We start from the raw sequence: 22,028 nt of genomic DNA, 5'->3' as shown, positions 1-22,028 counted from the left end.
CAAAACAGCCCCCGGTTGCACTCCGACGACGTAGATTCGGTTTTTAAGATGTTCTTTGTAAAACCAAGTTATATCTTGTTAGGTTAGCATATCATTATGATATATTACAGGTCTTGAAGTGTTTTAAAAGTCAAGTTAAAAGGATCTATTTAGTTTGTGAACAAGTTTGAAATTATTCAAACTATGTTCTTGTTGTTAAAATTTTATACCACAAAATAAGATAGCTATATGAATATGAATTGAATAAGATTATGAACAAGGTTACTACCTCAAGTTACTTGGACAAAGTTACTGCAAAAGATAAGAAATAATCTTGGAATCAAAGAGTGGTGGAGTTAGATCAAAAGGTTGGAAGTAAACTTCTTCAAATGGGTGGTTATTTTGATATGTTCTTGAAAGAGTTTTCTTATGGTGTTTAAGGCTTGTAATTGAAGCTAAATGATGGGGAAAATGCTTGGAGATGATCAAGTATGAAGTTAGGAGTATTTTGAGAGATAAATGAGGGTGTAGGTATGAGAAAATGGAGTGAAGAAATGGTGTTCATTTATAAAAACGTTTTTAGTTTATAAAGAAAGAAAAGGATTCCTAATTTTGTTTTCTTACTAATAATTCATACTACTTGACAAATTCTAGTTACTTCATATCTAGGGCAGTAATAATGTTGATTAGGATGTTGATTTGATGTGTATATACCAATAGTAAATACGTATAGAAGTTGGGTATGATACAGGTACATATACCCTAGATATACGTATAGAAATCTTGAGGAAACGGAACGAGAATTCAAATATAGCTATCTTTTGTGAATATAATTATATTGTTTTATGTATTTAAGTCCTTAAAAAGTGATTAAATACATTATATATACGATACATGTATAAGCATTATAGATTATAAGTATATATATCAAAGAATGTTACGTATAGTTATCGTTTTGAAAACTTAAGTTAGTAGTTTCAAAATATACTTATAACTCATTGTTATTAGTACACAATGAGATGTTAAACCATCCTTAGATCATGTTAAATATATATAAATACATATATATACACAAACGTATAATTATCGTATGTTATATAGTTCGTGATATCATCGGTCATATTGGACGGTCAAACGTTGTGTAAAACTCTTTTCAAAAACACAAGTCTCAACAATTTGGATTGCTTATCATGTTGGTATGGTTTAATTTATGTAAATATTAATCTCATAAGTATAATTTGGTCGAAAAATTTCGGGTCATTACAGTACCTACCCGTTAAAGAAATTTCGTCCCCGAAATTTGATAGAGGTTGTTATGGATAACAATAAGAAGGTTTTCATGACAAATATAAGGTGATAATGGAGTTTTATCATTATTGAGTAATGTAGATAAAACGATTCGATTATGCGAAGAATATAAATGAGACTATCTTAAAAGAGTGAGATGAGTAAAATATATTCGTCTTAACCGATGACGTAGTTATGATTGATTTCCGGGATTTAAGGGATTTAAAGAGAATCTTACGTAATAAGATTTGGTTCTTTGGTGATTAAGGAAATCAGGATCTTCTTTGATTATATGCAATAATCTGTTTCGATTGCTCTGTCGGATATTTCACTATAAATTCACCCCTTCGTTTCCTTATTTTCCACGACTCACACCTTTTATTCTTTCTCCCTTGATTCTTACTTTAAAGCATTCATCAATATGCTCCATCCAGTCCTGATTCTTGATATACTCCTAACTTTTATATCTGTCATTCTTCTTTTTCATCTACCACCAGAAGAATCTATTTACTTCTACTATACTCTTGTGTTTATAGTGTTTCTAATTCTCCCGTGTCTCTATATGGCTATCTGTATCGATATACACGGTTTGTAATTTCGGGGTTATTATCGAAGTTTATATTCTTCATTATTTTTCGGAGCTTCATGCTTTAGTTTTCTCTTCCCGACTTCGAGTCAAGCGAGTAATGGTCCGAAATTCGTAGATATGAAATTCAGAATGAACATAGCTAATGCTCTAAAAAGAAAATGGTAATAGAACAATTTTGATTTGTTAAATTACCAGAATACCCTGGAGAAGACCGAGTCATCCAGAAAAATATTCTCTTGATATGTTTAGAGATTAGATAGAATGTAAGAGTCGTGTAAATGGCACATGATGATGGTACTGTGAATCATCATGCTTCATTAGAAACTCAGCATGACTTACTGTAATATAATGACGTTGATCAAGTGTCATTATATTATACTAATCCATGCTTCAGTTCCCAACACTACTTCAAAACATTCATATTTTAAACTCGAAGGTTTCAGAATTTAGAAACTAACATAGTTTCTTTTATATTGCAGATATTTCGGAGAGATAAATGATCTCAGATAAGAATAGTTATGAAAATATCGCCAGAAATATGGAGGATATTTATAATAGAACAAACGAGAATATCTTATAATTTCTAATATCAATGGATGATGAAGAAGATTTCTCTGTGAAGGTTTAGAATGAGAAATAAGATGTTTGCTAACGATTTCAGCAGGCACAGAATCATTTGGATTCTTTGAAGGCAAACTTATTCTTTGTGATTTGTCCAAGGCTTTCTTCATAGTTTCACATAATCCGCTTTTCGGTACTAAATTTTCTATCGAGCGTTCCTAACACTTCTTTCTTTATCATCAAACTTTTGGCCATTAAGATCATCTACAACATGCTGCTTCGTCAGCATTTTCAAAGTTAACTGATCTGGGTCATCGGTTATCAAACTGAGGTAGTTTCAGGAGAATTGTGTTTTTAGAATGATTAATCGCTGATGGTAATATTGTGGAATATAAAAGGTTCCCCAGTAACAATAAAGAGTACGCATATATATCGCGGTTATAATAAAGTTGTTTCGGATGAAAAGTCGGAGTTGACTTGCTGGAGCTGTGACAAAATTAGCTACTTTGGAAAGGGATTGCAAAACGATCTTCGGTAATAACAATGTCAAAGGAACTAGAACAGATATGTGTCAAACGTTTACTCAGTTTCTGAGGGTTTTTCAGGTGCATAACTATATGCATCAATCTTTTCTTCCGTAGATGAAGTACGGTTGGTTTATCCTCTTGATTGAGGTGTTTTTAAGAATCATGATAGATTTGAACGCTGATTGTAATCGTCGAGATACAATGAGGTTTAAGATGAAATCAAGTGGCAATCTTGAAGAAATATTTAGTTTCATATGTTATAATCAATATTTTAATTCATTTTAATTGTCCAATGTCATTAGTCCACAGTCGATAGTCCACAGTAACAGTCCAATAATTCATATATAGTTTAATATATAATATACGAATTAATTAATACGTGTCGTGACCCGTATACCTCTCAGACTCGATCACAACTCAAACTATATATATTATTGTAGAATCAACCTCAACCCTGTATAGAGAACTCGATCATTACTGCATATAGAGTGTCTATGGTGATTCCAAATAATATATATAGATGCGTCGATATGATATGTCAAAACATTGTATACGTGTCCCAATATTTAAAGTGCGTAAAATAATTACAAAAATTAAATGACGATAAATAAAAGTGCGATAATTAAATTGCGATAAATAAACTGCGATAAATAAAATGTAATCAGTTAGCTAGGAACAGTTAGCTGGAACAGTTAGCGTGGATTCTTAACAAAATTTTTCATAGTTAATTTGTTTGTTTCTAACAGATTTTATTTTGTCATATGTTTTCTTCATATGCCACTTGTTGGATTCTGGGAAGTCAAAATCCAAATATGAAATTGAATGAAAATGGTTATTCTGCGGTGAACAGATACGTATATCGGTGGTTGTAAGTAGGATAGTAAATGACTATTGAATCAGCTTCGACGAATGTACAATGTAACTTATTAAGATGAAATCTAATTATTCCTCGGGTATTACCTACCCGTTAAAAAAAAATTCACCATTAATATTTTGTACAAAAGAACTTTTAATTACAATCTTTATGAAAACATATATACATATATATTTTCTTCAGATGAAATCATGAATTTAATGAGTTAATATGATATTAATCTCATTTGCTTTTCGGTTTGAGCTAGAATAAGAAATCTCTAAAACTTTTTGGACCAATACTTCATCGTTCATTATTATTGGTACTCCTTGGTATCTATGGTGCGTATGATGTTGATGTTTGTGGGACAGATTATGATGTCGAGACGTGTGATGCGGATGTTGTTTGTTAGTGGTGATGATGGTATTGTTGATGTTATTGATGGTGGTGCTGATTATGCTGCTGGTGCTGCTGCTGGTGTTTGCAACCTTCGCACCATGTTCTCCAAAGCCGTCACGCGAGCGCGAAGTTCATTAACTTCTGCTAGTACACCGGGATGATTGGCGGTTGGAGCGAGCGAATGAACAAGATTTGTAATATGGAATAGTATATAATCGTGACGAGATACTCTAGAAATGAGAGGGAAAATGCTGTTTCGAATAGGTTCGCCGGTAAGTGCTTCAGGTTCATTGCCAAGAGGGAAATTTGGTAGATGGAATGGATCACCTTCTTCTTGTCTCCAGTGATTTAGTATATTACGAACCCATCCCCAATTCATCCAGAATAGATGATGAGAAATTGGTTGATCCATTCCGGTGACGCTGCTTTCGGAGCCCGAATGGAAATCCATATCGGCATAACTGTCGGAATCTGAAGAATTCGAACTAGATGCGGAATCCATCTTGTATAATGGGGAAAATGAATTTTTGGTATGGAATAGATTATAGGAGTTAGATTTGGTACTCTTCAATATATAATTTACATATGTATATATAATACCCAAATCCCGTAAATTATAGAGAATCTTTGAAAAGATATCAGTCAAAGTTCGCAATAACAGATATGCTAAGATAAGAATTCGTCTATACACTATCAATGTAGTAAATGCAGTAAAACGTGTCTAGCCTTATGAATGATAGGCAGGTAATTTCCTAAGGATGATAAGTAGATGATTTCCGACTAGAAGTGATAAGCAAAACTTTTGACATGTAGACACGGTCGAAGTCCAGACTCATTAATGCATCCTAACAACTACTAGTTAGACACACTAATGCAAGACCTGGTTCGCTACGACCACCGCTCTGATACCAACTGAAAGGACCCGTCCTAATTCACCTGGACGAAGTCATCAACATTTGGTCCCATTGCGATGATCGGCTCCAAGTAATGTCCTTATATTGAGCAAATGCACAGCGGAAGACTTAATTCGTACCTGAGAATAAACATGCTTTAAAGTGTCAACTAAAAGGTTGGTGAGTTCATAGGTTTATCATAACAATCATTTCAATATGTTAATAGACCACAAGATTTCTTAATCATAAACATAATACACTCACAAGTGTATGTAAAGCTGTAATGACCCGGACTTTTTCGATCAATTTATATTTATAAGATTAATATTTATATAAATTAAACCTTACCAATATGATAAGCAATCCAAATTGTTGAGACTTATGTTTTTGAAAAGAGTTTTACACAACGTTTGACCGTCTAGTTGACCGATGATATCACGAACTATATAACATATGATAATTATACGTTTGTGTATATATATGTAAATATACATATTTAACATGATCTAAGGATGTTTTAATACCTCATTTTGTATTAATAACAATAAGTTATAAGTATATTTTGAAACTACTAACTTAAGTTTTCAAAACAATAACCATACGTAACGTTATTTGACATAAATACTTATGACCTATAATGTTTATACATATATCGTATATGTAATGTATTTAATCACTTTTAAGGACTTAAATACATAAAACAATATAAGTGTATTCACAAAAGATAGCTATATTTGAATCCTCGTTCCGTTTTCACAAGAATTTTATACGTATATCTAGAGTATATGTACCCGTATCATACCTAGCTTCTATACGTATTTACTATTGGTATATACACATCAAATCACCACCAACCAGCCCTTGTTCATGCCTTATGTATAAGGTAATTACTTTGTATGATTGTATGACTAATTACACAAGATTACAAGCTTGGAAATTTGTCCATATTCCCCCCCATTCACGTTTTTAATGGGGGTATTCTCACCTCATTTTGGTTCAACTTCTATCATCATTTCTCTAGCTAAACACACACACTTACTAGCCTCATGTCTCTCTAAGAACTGCAGCAAAAATCCTCTCAAGAATCACCTTAAACACCACCATAACAAGATCAAACAAAAACACTACAAAAATACAACTTTCAATTCAAGTTTATGTCTTAAGTTGCTTCCAAACTTTCATCCAATTCCATCACTCTTTTGATTCTAGGTTTTTACTCCTATTTCACAGCAATCTTGTCCAAGTAACTTGAGGTAGTAACTTTGTTCATAACCTTATTCGATTCATATATATATATAGCTATCTTATTTTATGGTATACAATTTTAACAACAAGAACATAGTTTGAATGATTTCAAACTTGTTTGCAAACTAAATAGATCCTTCTAACTTAACTTTTAAAATACTTCAAGACCTGTAATATATCATAAATATATGCTAATTTAACAAGGTATAACTTGGTTTTTCAAAGAATACCTTAAAAACTGAATTTACGACGTCGGAGTGCAACCGGGGGCTGTTTTGGGTGGATAATTAAAAACTATTTTGAACCTTGAATTGGAGGTTTATTTTCTGGAAAAATGATATTTACTATGAATATGATAACACATAAAAATTTCATGATTTAACTCAAAGTATAAGTATTTTTAGAAAAATAATCATTTAATGTTGTTTGCATAAGGGAAAATGATTAACTTCATAAGTTTCACCAAAGTTTGACCTATGACCTGTGATTTCGAATAAAAACTAAGGTATTTACAGTTTATATTCTTAAATAAGGACTCGATCCAAGGAAGTGGCAAGTTGAACCAACGAAAACGGAGTTGTAACGAAGAAACTATGACCAAAACAAGATCGGATATCCAAAACTAGTTTAGCCACGAAAATAATTGGAGAAAAATTAAATAAATCACATCTTTCTAAAATAACATGATATTTTATATATATGTACTCATAATTTAATTTTATATATTTCAGGATCACCCGTAAACAACACGAGAAGATTAATCATAAGACCTCATGTACGTACGCAACACGTCATTTGACAACACCGGTACTTTATGTACGCAACACGTCATTTGATAACACGGTACCATGGGTCAAGATTAATCCCGACTAATACAAATATGATGGGGGTTTTATTTATTTCGATGGGGGTTTTATTTATTTATTAAACACCTAAATATGAACCATTAAAATTGAATTGCTAACTACGGACTAAGAAGACATTAAAAGTATTATAAGTATATATATGTGACGATTGTTTAAAATGAAAATATATTGATAAATTATATATGGATAGGTTCGTGATATCAACCGGAGACCAAGTCAAAATATATATATCTTCAACGCAAAGTGAGTATATAGTCCCACTTTTAAACTCTAAGTATTTCGGGATGAGAATTCATGTATTTTATGTTTTACGATATGGACACAAGTAACTGAAAAATATATTCTACGTTGAGTTGTACCACTGGCATACTTCCCTGTAGCTTGGTAACTACTATTTACAGCGGTATTGTAAATGCGAATCCTGTTGATAGATCTATCGGGCCTGACAACCCCAACCGGACTGGACGACCAGTATTCAACGGTTGCACAGTACTTCGTTTCGTGACTACACTTGGTATGGTGTAGTAAGATTTCATAATAAAGGGAATATGCGACGTGATTAAATGTTAAGTATGGTTATCAAGTGCTCAACCACTTAGAATATTTTTATTAAAATGTTTATATATGAAATCTTGTGGTCTATATATATATATTGCTGCCGGCATTAAACCTATATCTCACCAACTTTATGTTGACGTTTTAAACATGTTCATTCTCAGGTGATAATTAGAAGCTTCCGCTGCAACATGTTGAATTTAAGCAAGATCTTGAGTATGCATATTTGTGTCAAAAATAAAACTGCATATCCGAGGAATTGTAATGTAAAATATGCTAGAAATCGTATTGTTATTATCACATGTAAAGTTTGTAAGTCTAAGATTATCGCTAAACGATAATCATCTTTATATTGTCTAAAGCTTGTATTAACATAAGAGTTATGGTTTGTAATGTAAAATAAATGCAGTTGTTCTTTTAAAAATGTCGCATATAGAGGTCAATACCTCGCAATGAAATCATACGTTATCTAACTCGTTCTTATGGTTAAGGACGGGTTATGACATGTGGTATCAGAGCGGTGGTCTTAGCGAACCAGGTTTGCATTAGTGTGTCTAACTGATAAGTCGTTAGGATACATTAGTAAGTCTGGACTTTGACCGGGTCTGATTTAAAAACCATTGCTTATCATTGTTGGTTAAAATTTATATGTAAATATTATGTAGTACTAATGGGTTAGTTGTTGTGTGATAGATGTCGGGCTCAAAACTTGTTATCACATTCAGCGACTCCGAACCAGAATCTTCAGATGGTGTTCCTGTCATTAACCTATCCGATGACGAAAATAATATCTTTGGGGAAGACTCACAAATTCCGGATGAACCAACTATAGAGAACCCGGAAAGTGAACCCGAGGAGGAAAGTGAACCCGAGGAGGAAAGTGAACCCGAGGAGGAAAGTGAACCCGAGGAAGAAATACAAGAAATTACGAAAGACAAGTTCGAACTAGGAAAGAAACGAAAGGCTAATGAATTAGAAAATTCAAATCCCGAGTTTAGTGAGGATGATGTGGCACCAACTCCACTAGACACTACCACCCCTATTCCCGCTATTCCTATTCGTTCTATCCCGGCATCCAGTTCTTCAGCCTCACCGCCAAAATATAGGCAGACAGCCAGGATAAGCGTTAAGCGATTCTTTGAACCTAAACGTCCTAGAAAATAGACCAAACGATGCGCTGCCGTATTAAACCATGGGATCATATATTGTTTTGTATAATATTATTAGTGTGGTTTGCTTAATGTTCGATGTAAGATAAGCATATGTAAAATAGTGAAGTATGAAATGCAATAATTTTCCATGGTTAAGTATTATTTAGATGGTAGTAATTGGTTATGTACTAAGCTATTAAGTATGGACATTAACGGGTAGGTATTACCCTAGATATAATTATAAAACGCTAATAAGAAGAAAAGGCTTTTATAATAATACCTGGTTCATATTATTAATAAGCTATAATGTACTGTAAATATACACTACATCTATAATATTCCATGTGAATAATTATTTTCTTTTCATTCTTATAGAAGAATATGACGCGATTGAATCGAATGACGGAACAAGAAGTCAAGGAATTCATCAACCAGCGAGTGAACGACAGAATGTTATGGGTCGAGGCTGCAAGAGCTGCTGCAGTTAACCCAAATCCTCGTGTAGGATGCACCTACAAAACTTTTCAAGCTTGCAAGCCCTCATCATTCAGTGGAACAGAAGGACCGATCGGTTTAACCCGGTGGATAGAAAAGATGGAGACTGTGTTTAAAATCAGTGGTTGTGTTGAAAAGGACATGACCAAGTATGCATCGTGCACTTTACAAGATAGTGCACTCACGTGGTGGAAAAATTATGTGAAGGCTGTAGGAGGAGATGTAGCTTATGATACCCCATGGGAAGAATTCAAAATAATGTTAATCAACGAGTATTGTCCAAGGAACGAGGTTAGGAAGTTGGAAGATGAATTATGAAGCCTGAAGGTTGTTGGTACTGAAATCACCAACTATAATCAGCGATTCATGGAATTAGTTTTGCTATGTCCTGAATTGGTTCCAACCGAAGAACGGAAGATTGAAATGTACAAAGATGGTTTGCCCAAAAAGGTCAAGGCAAATGTTACAGCATCGAAACCTAAGACAATTCATGAAGCTATAACCATGGCAAACGAGCTAATGGATCAGGTCATCATGGATAAGAAAGTATCCAATACTGATGTGAAGGTATCAGGTAACAAAAGAAAGTGGAATGGAAATTATGATCGAGGTAACCAACAACAATCTTTTAAGAAATAAGAAATCACGCAAGGTGCGGGTAGTGGTTTAAGTTTTGGTTACAAAGGACAAAATCCTTTATGTAACCGATGCCACAAACATCACTCTGGCTACTGTAATGTGGTATGCAACAAATGTAATCGAAAGGGTCATCTTGCTGAAGATTGTAGGGCTCTCGTTACAAATACAAATGGTACCAAGACTCCTGCCACCAATGCAAATAGAACTGCTTTGGCTACCATTACTTGTTATGGGTGTGGAAAACAAGGTCACTATAAGAGCCAGTGCCCGAATCCAGAGAAGAATATCGGACCTGCACGTGGGAGAGCATTTATTATTAATGCTAGAGAGGCATGTGAAGACCCGGAGCTTGTTACGGGTACGTTTACCATTAATAACTTATCAGCATCTATTATATTTGATACTGGTGCCGATAGAAGTTACGTGTGTAGAAATTTTTACACTAAATTGAATTGTTCATCATTACCTCTAGATGCTAAGTACATGATTGAGTTAGCTAATGGTAAACTAATTAAAGCCGATAAAATTTGTCGTGATTGTAAAATAAATTTAGCCGGAGAAACGTTTAAAATTGACTTGATACCCGTAGAATTAGGAAGTTTTGATGTAATAGTCGGCATGGACTGGATGTCCAAAGTAGGAGCTGAAGTTGTGTGTGCCAAGAAGGCAATTCGCATTCCTTGTAAGGATAAAATGCCGGTGATGATTTATGGAGAGAAGGGTAACTCAAAGCTAAAACTCATTAGCTGTTTGAAAGCCAAGAAGTGTTTAGAAAAGGGATGTTATGCTATTCTAGCACATGTTAATAAAGTCGAAAAGAAAGAAAAAGAGAAGTGCATCAACGACGTGCCTGTGGCAAGAGATTTTCCTGAAGTTTTTCCGGAAGAGTTGCCGGGATTACCTCCATTTAGATCTGTAGAATTTCAAATAGATTTAGTACCAGGAGCTGTACCAGTAGCCCGTGCTCCATATAGACTTGCACCGTCCGAGTTAAAAGAACTTCAGAGTCAGTTAAAAGAATTACTGGATCGTGGATTCATACGACCAAGTACTTCACCGTGGGGAGCTCCGATTCTATTTGTTAAAAAGAAAGATGGATCTTTTAGGATGTGTATAGATTATCGTGAATTAAATAAGTTAACTATCAAAAATTGGTATCCACTACCGAGAATTGACGACTTATTTGATCAACTCCAAGGATCATGTGTGTACTCGAAAATTGACCTAAGATCGGGCTATCATCAATTACGCGTCAAAGAAGAAGATATACCGAAAACTGCTTTTCGGACACGTTACGGTCATTACGAATTTTTGGTCATGCCGTTTGGATTGACGAATGCGCCAGCTGTATTCATGGACCTCATGAATCGAGTTTGTAGTCCATATTTAGATAAGTTTGTTATTGTTTTCATTGATGACATTCTTATCTATTCCAAGAGTGAGCAAGAGCATGAGCAGCATTTAAGGTTAATATTAGAGTTGTTGAGAAAAGAACAGCTATACGCTAAATTTTCTAAGTGTGCTTTCTGGTTGAAAGAAGTGCAATTTCTTGGCCACGTTGTTAGTAGCAAAGGAATTCAGGTTGATCCAGCAAAAATTGAAGCCATTGAAAAATGGGAAACTCCTAAAACACCAATGCAGATACGCCAATTTTTGGGTTTAGCCGGTTATTATAGAAGGTTTATTCAAGATTTTTCTCGAATAACTAAGCCGTTGACAGCGTTAACGCAAAAAGGGAAGAAATACGAATGGACCTCAGAGCAGGAGAACGCATTTCAATTACTAAAGAAGAAGTTAACTACGGCGCCTATTTTATCGTTACCTGAAGGGAACGATGATTTTGAAATATATTGTGACGCTTCGCGACAAGGTTTTGGTTGTGTTCTTATGCAACTAAAGAAAGTTATTGCATACGCATCTCGACAATTGAAGATTCACGAGCGGAATTATACGACGCATGATCTAGAACTGGGAGCAGTCGTGTTTGCGTTGAAGATATGGAGACACTACTTATATGGGGTTAGATGCACTGTGTTTACTGATCATAAAAGTCTTCAACATATTTTTGATCAGAAACAGTTGAACATGAGGCAACGTAGGTGGGTCGAGCTGATAAACGACTATGATTGTGAAATTCGTTATCATCCCGGGAAAGCGAATGTGGTGGCTGACGCACTAAGCAGAAAGGAACGAGAACCAATTCGAGTACGAGCGATGAACATAAAAATTCGCATGAATCTCAACTCACAAATCAAAGAAGTTCAACGAGAAGCACTTACTAAAGAATATATAGGAAATGAAATAATGAAGAAGTATGAGAAGCAACTCGTTATACGGGAAGATGGAATTCGATATTTTGCAAATCGTATTTGGGTACCGAAGTTGGGTGGATTAAGGAAGTTGATATTGAACGAGGCACATAAGACAAGATACTCGATACATCCTGGAGTGGGAAAGATGTACCAAGATCTTAAGACACATTATTGGTGGCCTAATTTGAAGACAGACGTTGTAACATATGTTGGGGAATGTTTAACTTGTTCCAAAGTCAAAGCAGAACACCAGAAGCCGTCAGGATTACTTCAACAACCAGAAATCCCGGAATGGAAATGGGATGGTATTACCATGGATTTCATCACAAAATTACCTAAGACTGCCTGGGGTTATGACACCATTTGGGTAATAGTTGATCGTCTCACCAAATCTGCACATTTCTTGCCTATAAAGGAAACGGATAGAATGGAGAAACTATTACGATTATACATAAAGAAAATTGTTTCAAGGCATGGAATACCTATTTCCATTATATCCGATCGTGATAGTAGATTTACATCAAAGTTCTGGCAATCACTACAGGAGGCCCTAGGAACTCGTTTGGATATGAGCACCGCATATCATCCGCAAACCGACGGGCAGAGTGAAAGAACAATTCAGACTCTTGAAGACATGCTCAGGGCATGTGTGATCGATTTTGGAAACGGATGGGATAAATATCTACCATTAGCAGAATTCTCGTATAATAATAGTTATCATGCGAGCATTAAAGCTGCGCCATTCGAAGCATTGTACGGAAGGAAGTGTAGATCTCCTATTTGTTGGAATGAAGTAGGAGATCGACAATTAACTGGTCCCGAGATCATACACGAAACGACTGAGAAGATAGTACAAATCAAGGAGAGATTGAAAACAGCCCGTAGTCGCCAAAAGAGCTACGCCGATGTTCGAAGGAAATCATTAGAGTTTCAGATCGGTGACATGGTTATGCTAAAGGTGTCACCTTGGAAAGGTGTAATACGTTTCGGTAAAAGAGGTAAACTGAACCCAAGATATGTAGGCCAGTTCAAGATCATCGAACGCATTGGACCGGTAGCTTATCGACTCGAGTTACCGCAACAACTCGCCGGAGTACATAATACCTTTCACGTCTCAAACCTTAAGAAGTGTCTTGCAAAGGAAGACCTCACCATTCCTCTTGAAGAAATCCATGTCGACGAGAAACTACAATTCATCGAAGAACCAATCGAAATCATGGATCGTGAAATTAAACGGCTCAAACAGAGCAATATACCGATCGTTAAGGTTCGTTGGAATGCTCGAAGAGGTCCCGAGTTTACTTGGGAATGAGAGGATCAAATGAACCAAAAGTACCCACATCTGTTTTTCCGATGACACATAATAGGTACAATTTTAAAATTTCGGGACGAAATTTATTTAACGGGTAGGTACTGTAATGACCCGGACTTTTTCGATCAATTTATATTTATAAGATTAATATTTACATAAATTAAACCTTACCAACATGATAAGCAATCCAAATTGTTGAGACTTATGTTTTTGAAAAGAGTTTTACACAACGTTTGACCGTCTAGTTGACCGATGATATCACGAACTATATAACATATGATAATTATACGTTTGTGTATATATATGTATATATACATATTTAACATGATCTAAGGATGTTGTAATACCTCATTTTGTGTTAATAACAATAAGTTATAAGTATATTTTGAAACTACTAACTTAAGTTTTCAAAACAATAACCATACGTAACGTTATTTGACATAAATACTTATGACCTATAATGTTTATACATATATCGTATATGTAATGTATTTAATCACTTTTAAGGACTTAAATACATAAAACAATATAAGTGTATTCACAAAATATAGCTATATTTGAATCCTCGTTCCGTTTTCACAAGAATTCTATACGTATATCTAGAGTATATGTACCCGTATCATACCTAGCTTCTATACGTATTTACTATTGGTATATACACATCAAATCACCACCAACCAGCCCTTGTTCATGCCTTATGTATAAGGTAATTACTTTGTATGATTGTATGACTAATTACACAAGATTACAAGCTTGGAAATTTGTCCATATTCCCCCCCATTCACGTTTTTAATGGGGGTATTCTCACTTCATTTTGGTTCAACTTCTATCATCATTTCTCTAGCTAAACACACACACTTACTAGCCTCATGTCTCTCTAAGAACTCCAGCAAAAATCCTCTCAAGAATCACCTTAAACACCACCATAACAAGATCAAACAAAAACACTACAAAAATACAACTTTCAATTCAAGTTTATGTCTTAAGTTGCTTCCAAACTTTCATCCAATTCCATCACTCTTTTGGTTCTAGGTTTTTACTCCTCTTTCACAGAAATCTTGTCCAAGTAACTTGAGATAGTAACTTTGTTCATAACCTTATTCGATTCATATATATATAGCTATCTTATTTTATGGTATACAATTTTAACAACAAGAACATAGTTTGAATGATTTCAAACTTGTTTGCAAACTAAATAGATCCTTCTAACTTAACTTTTAAAATACTTCAAGACCTGTAATATATCATAAATATATGCTAATTTAACAAGGTATAACTTGGTTTTTCAAAGAACACCTTAAAAACTGAATTTACGACGTCGGAGTGCAACCGGGGGCTGTTTTGGGTGGATAATTAAAAACTATTTTGAACCTTGAATTGGAGGTTTATTTTCTGGAAAAATGATATTTACTATGAATATGATAACACATAAAAATTTCATGATTTAACTCAAAGTATAAGTATTTTTAGAAAAATAATCATTTAATGTTGTTTGCATAAGGGAAAATGATTAACTTCATAAGTTTCACCAAAGTTTGACCTATGACCTGTGATTTTGAATACAAACTAAGGTATTTACAGTTCATATTTTTAAAGAAGGACTCGATCCAAGGAAGTGGCAAGTTGAACTAACGAAAACGGAGTTGTAACGAAGAAACTATGACCAAAACAAGATCGGATATCCAAAACTAGTTTAGCCACGAAAATAATTGGAGAAAAATTAAATAAATCACATCTTTCTAAAATAACATGATATTTTATATATATGTACTCATAATTTAATTTTATATATTTCAGGATCACCCGTAAACAACACGAGAAGATTAATCATAAGACCTCATGTACGTACGCAACACGTCATTTGACAACACCGGTACTTTATGTACGCAACACGTCATTTGACAACACGGTACCATGGGTCAAGATTAATCCCGACCAATACAAATACGATGGGGGTTTTATTTATTTCGATGGGGGTTTTATTTATTTATTAAACACCTAAATATGAACCATTAAAATTGAATTGCTAACTACGGACTAAGAAGACATTAAAAGTATTATAAGTATATATATGTGACGATTGTTTAAAATGAAAATATATTGATAAATTATATATGGATAGGTTCGTGATATCAACCGGAGACCAAGTCAAAATATATATATCTTCAACGCAAAGTGAGTATATAGTCCCACTTTTAAACTCTAAGTATTTCGGGATGAGAATTCATGTATTTTATGTTTTACGATATGGACACAAGTAACTGAAAAATATATTCTACGTTGAGTTGTACCACTGGCATACTTCCCTGTAGCTTGGTAACTACTATTTACAGCGGTATTGTAAACGCGAATCCTGTTGATAGATCTATCGGGCCTGACAACCCCAACCGGACTGGACGACCAGTATTCAACGGTTGCACAGTACTTCGTTTCGTGACTACACTTGGTACGGTGTAGTAAGATTTCATAATAAAGGGAATATGCGACGTGATTAAATGTTAAGTATGGTTACCAAGTGCTCAACCACTTAGAATATTTTTATTAAAATGTTTATATATGAAATCTTGTGGTCTATATATATATATTGCTGCCGGCATTAAACCTATATCTCACCAACTTTATGTTGACGTTTTAAACATGTTCATTCTCAGGTGATAATTAGAAGCTTCCGCTGCAACATGTTGAATTTAAGCAAGATCTTGAGTATGCATATTTGTGTCAAAAATAAAACTGCATATCCGAGGAATTGTAATGTAAAATATGCTAGAAATCGTATTGTTATCATCACATGTAAAGTTTGTAAGTCTAAGATTATCGCTAAACGATAATCATCTTTATATTGTCTAAAGCTTGTATTAACATAAGAGTTATGGTTTGTAATGTAAAATAAATGCAGTTGTTCTTTTAAAAATGTCGCATATAGAGGTCAATACCTCGCAGTGAAATCATACGTTATCTAACTCGTTCTTATGGTTAAGGACGGGTTATGACAAAAGCATTCTAAGTGGTTGAGCACTTGGTAACCATACTTAACATTTAATCAACGTCGCATATTCCCTTTATTATGAAATCTCACTACACCGTACCAAGTGTAGTCACCAAAACGAAGTACTGTGCAACCGTTGAATACTGGTCGTCCAGTCCGGTTAGGGTTGTCAGGCCCGATAGATCTATTAACAGGATTCGCGTTTACAATACCCATGTAAATAGTAGTTACCAAGCTACAGGGAAATATGCCAGTGGTACAACTCAACGTAGAATATATTGTGAAGTACTTGTGTCTATTTTGTAAACATGTATAAAAGCAGCGCATGTATTCTCAGCCCAAAAATATATATTGCAAAAGCAATTAAAAAGGGAGAAAATGAAACTCACTTTTGCCTTGAAGGTATTTAATTCGACTTGGTCTCCGATAGATATCACGAACCTAACCATATATATAATATATCAACATATTTTCTTTTTAAGTAATCGTTACATATATATCTACTTTTAATACTTTTAATATTTTCTTAGTTCGTAGTTAGCAGTCCGATGTTAGTGGTCCACAATTAGTTACTTAAATAAAATAAATAAAGACCTCATCGTATTCGTATTGATCAGAATTAATCTCGACCCATGGTACCATGTTGTCAAATGACGTGTTGCGTACATAAAGTACCGTGTTGTCAAATGACGTGTTGCGTACAATCATGAGGTCTTATGATTAATCTTCTCGTGTTATTTACGGGTGGTCCTGAAATATATAAAATCAAATCATAAGTAATTATATATAAAATATCATATTAATTAGAAAAGATATGATTAATTTACTTTTTCTCCAAATATTTTCGTAGCTAAACTAGCTTCGGATACCCAATCTTGTTTTAGTCGTAGTTTCTTCATTACAACTCCGTTTTTATTGGTTCAACTTGCCACTTCCTTGGATCGAGTCAAATTTTAAGAATATGAACTGAAAATACCTTAGTTTGTATTCGAAATCATAGGTTATAGGTCAAAATTTGGTGAAACTTATGAAAGTGATCATTTTCCATCATAAAAATAACATTTAATGATCATTTTTCTAAAAATACTTACACTTTGAGTTAAACCATGAAATTTTTATGTGTTAACATATTCATAAGAAATATCATTTTTCCAGAATATGAACTTTCAATTCAAAGTTCAAGATGGTTTTTAATTCTCCAACCCAAAACAGCCCCCGGTTGCACTCCGACGACGTAGATTCAGTTTTTAAGATGTTCTTTGTAAAACCAAGTTATATCTTGTTAGGTTAGCATATCATTATGATATATTACAGGTCTTGAAGTGTTTTAAAAGTCAAGTTAGAAGGATCTATTTAGTTTGCGAACAAATTTGAAATCATTCAAACTATGTTCTTGTTGTTAAAATTTTATACCACAAAATAAGATAGCTATATGAATATGAATTGAATAAGATTATGAACAAGGTTACTACCTCAAGTTACTTGGACAAAGTTACTGCAAAACATAAGAAATAATCTTGGAATCAAAGAGTGGTGGAGTTAGATCCAAAGGTTGGAAGTAAACTTCTTCAAATGGGTGATTATTTTGATATGTTCTTGAAAGAGTTTTCTTATGGTGTTTAAGGCTTGTAATTGAAGTTAAATGATGGGGAAAATGCTTGGAGATGATCAAGTATGAAGTTAGGAGTATTTTGAGAGAGAAATGAGGGTGTAGGTATGAGAAAATGGAGTGAAGAAATGGTGTTCATTTATAAAAACGTTTTTAGTTTATAAAGAAAGAAAAAGATTTCTAATTTTGTTTTCTTACTAATAATTCATACTACTTGACAAATTCTAGTTACCTCATATCTAGAGCAGTAATAATGTTGATTAGGATGTTGATTTGATGTGTATATACCAATAGTAAATACGTATAGAAGTTGGGTATGATACCGGTACATATACCCTAGATATACGTATAGAAATCTTGAGGAAACGGAACGAGAATTCAAATATAGCTATCTTTTGTGAATATAATTATATTGTTTTATGTATTTAAGTCCTTAAAAAGTGATTAAATACATTATATATACGATACATGTATAAGCATTATAGATTATAAGTATATATATCAAAGAATGTTACGTATAGTTATCGTTTTGAAAACTTAAGTTAGTAGTTTCAAAATATACTTATAACTCATTGTAATTAGTACACAATGAGATGTTAAACCATCCTTAGATCATGTTAAATATATATAAATACATATATATACACAAACGTATAATTATCGTATGTTATATAGTTCGTGATATCATCGGTCATATTGGACGGTCAAACGTTGTGTAAAACTCTTTTCAAAAACACAAGTCTCAACAATTTGGATTGCTTATCATGTTGGTATGGTTTAATTTATGTAAATATTAATCTCATAAGTATAATTTGGTCAGAAAATTCCTGGTCATTACAGTTAGTTATAAAGATAAAAATTATATAAGTTATCAAATTAATAGACTTTTCTGATTTTGCTCACGTTTCGAATAGCCAATAGATGCAGCAGGTAGCCAGGACCCTTTAAATCGGAAGCCCACAACTCGCCACTAACAAATCCAACTATTACTACGAACCAGAAAATTTTGGATGTCTATCAATTTAACCGCTTAAAATAATTTTTCGTTTTGAAATTTTAGAGAAGAAATAAGAAAGTATTAAGAAAATTCTATGTCATAAAAACTAGAGCGTTGAGAAATAAGAAAGAAAAAGAGTGCGTCGAAAAATGTCGAAAAATAAAAAGTCGAAAAATAATAAAAAGAAAGTAAGCGTCGAAACTTAGTATTCTAAAAACTAAATATTAAAAGTTGCGTCTAAAGATATTAAAGCTTAAAAGGAATTCTATATCCAAAACGGCAATAACTTAAAAGGCACTAAAATATATAAATGGCGTCGCAAAATTCTAAAGCACCTAAATCTTAGTCTAAAGAAAAAGCACTTAAGGGATTTTACGGCAAAACCTAAAAATCTAGAAATATAAAATAACTACGGCAAAAACTAGACTTAAAACTAAATACGAACGAAAAATACAAATTACGAATAAAAAGATATAAAATATAAAAATAAAACTTAAAGTTGTAAAAAAAATACAATTTTTATAAAAATATTATTTTTATATTATTATTTTATAAAAGTATTAATTTATATATTAATAAAACTAATTATAACTTAAAAATACAAATTAAATAACAACTAAACTAAATTATTATTAAAATAAACCCTAATTAGGTAATTAATAATAATAATAATTAATTAACTTAACCCTAATTCGGCTGTCCTAGGTTTCAGACGTGTCAGACATCACCATGCGGTCGCATGGATTTGAAGCTTCCGGTTCATGCGATCGCATGGGCCTGAATTTCGGATCACAAATTGGGCTGCTACAGTACCGGGCCCGATTATTTTTACTCTTTTTTTTTTCTGTTTTATATTTTTGTAAAATATTTATATAAAACTTATAAATAAGAAAAATTTACTTATTAGTTTTTATAACTTTTCACAATAAATAGAAATATAAACTTTTTAAATTTAACTAAACTTAAAAATATAGATATATATTTTTCTTTTTCTTTTATATTTTTGATTGTATTATATAAAACATATTTTTATAAAAATGAATTAAAGCTTAATAGAAATCTTTTTTTTATAGCGTTTCGCTTTCTTTTCCCCGGCAGCGGCGCCAAAAACTTGATGTGCGTAGAGGTGTATACGAAATAGTTATATTTTTACTACAAAATACTATTAAATACGATACAATTTTACACAAGTTATTTATTTATTTATAGAGTGGATATACCTAAACCTTGCTACAACACTTATAGGCAGTGTACCTAATCGTACAGTAGCGTAGTTTTTAGTAAGACTGGTTCGTTTCACAGGGAGCTAGCCAAGTTTAACGCTATATTTTTAAAAACTATATTTGTATAAATATAAATATAAATATAAGTAGTATTATTATTATAAAAGGGGGTTTTTACCGTTTAATGACCGGTTTGTCGATTTTAAAACTTAAGTCGCAGTTAAAACCTAATATAAAATATTAAAAATAAAAATAACTTAATTTTAAGCGTAAAATATATAGCGATAATGAAATTGCGATAAATAAAAGTGCGATTAATAAAATGACAATAAATAAAATTGCGATAATTAAAAGTACGATAATTAAAATGACAATAAATTAAAGTGCGATAATTAAAAGTGCAATTAAATATGAAATAAAGGAATTATGCTTATTTAAACTTCCGTAATCATGATGTTTGACGTGTTAATTTTAGTTTATTACCATGGGTTAATTGTCCTTTGTCCTGGATTATTCGATATGTCCATCTGGTTTTTGTCCATAACAGTCCATCAGTCATAAATATAAAGTGCGAGTGTCCTCGTCAAATTATCCTTATATCCGAAGTCAAATATTCCAACTAATTGGGGACTTAAACTATAATTACACCAATTTTCCTTGTGTATAATTCACCCCTGTTTTAATAAGTCCATAGACTATTAATCCATTCCCGTGTCCGGTTAAATGAACGATTATTAGTACTTATAAATATCCCACTCATCGTGTCCGATCGAGTGTATATGGTTATTTATAGGTACGTCCAATTGTAAATCTTTATATTAAATTAACAAACTATCATTTAATTAAACAAATATAAAGCCCATTAATAGCCCATAGTCTAATTTCCACAAGTGTCGTTCTTTGGTCCAAACCTCAATTATGGTACAAAGCCCAATTACCCCGTCTTTAATATTTAGCCCAACATCATGATTACTTCGAATTAAATAAGCATAATAATAACTTAGCTACGTGACATTAATTTAAAAAGGTTGAACATAACTTACAATGATTAATAATAGCGTAGCATTACACGGACAGAATTTCGACTTACACCCTTACAACATTCGCTAACATACCCTTATTATTATTAAATTAAAATTAAAATTAAAATTAAAATTATATATATATATATATATATATATATATATATATATATATATATATATCGTTGAGTGATAGAGAGAAAAAGGTGTCCTAAAACTCACAGAAAACTGGCGAATTTATAGGATGTGGCCTGCTACAGTAACTCATGCGATCACATGAGATTTTAGTGCAAATCTCATGCACTCGCATGGGCTCATGCACTCGCATGGGTTTTATGCCTATTTCCCATGCGATCGCATGACCGTCAGATCCAGCTCACATATTTTTTGTTTGCTAGTTTGTCGACGTTATTTAATATAATATATAATATATAAAAATTTTATATAATTATTTAAATATTATATTATATTCTTGTGCATAGTTTACTTGTAATTTTAGCTCCGTTGCGACGCGCGTTGATAGTTGGC

Source organism: Rutidosis leptorrhynchoides, chromosome 10 (assembly GCF_046630445.1).
Source record: "Rutidosis leptorrhynchoides isolate AG116_Rl617_1_P2 chromosome 10, CSIRO_AGI_Rlap_v1, whole genome shotgun sequence".
NCBI classification, from domain to species: domain Eukaryota; kingdom Viridiplantae; phylum Streptophyta; class Magnoliopsida; order Asterales; family Asteraceae; genus Rutidosis; species Rutidosis leptorrhynchoides.
The sequence above is the reverse complement of the archived record's forward strand: the minus strand, read 5'-3'. Positions refer to the sequence as shown.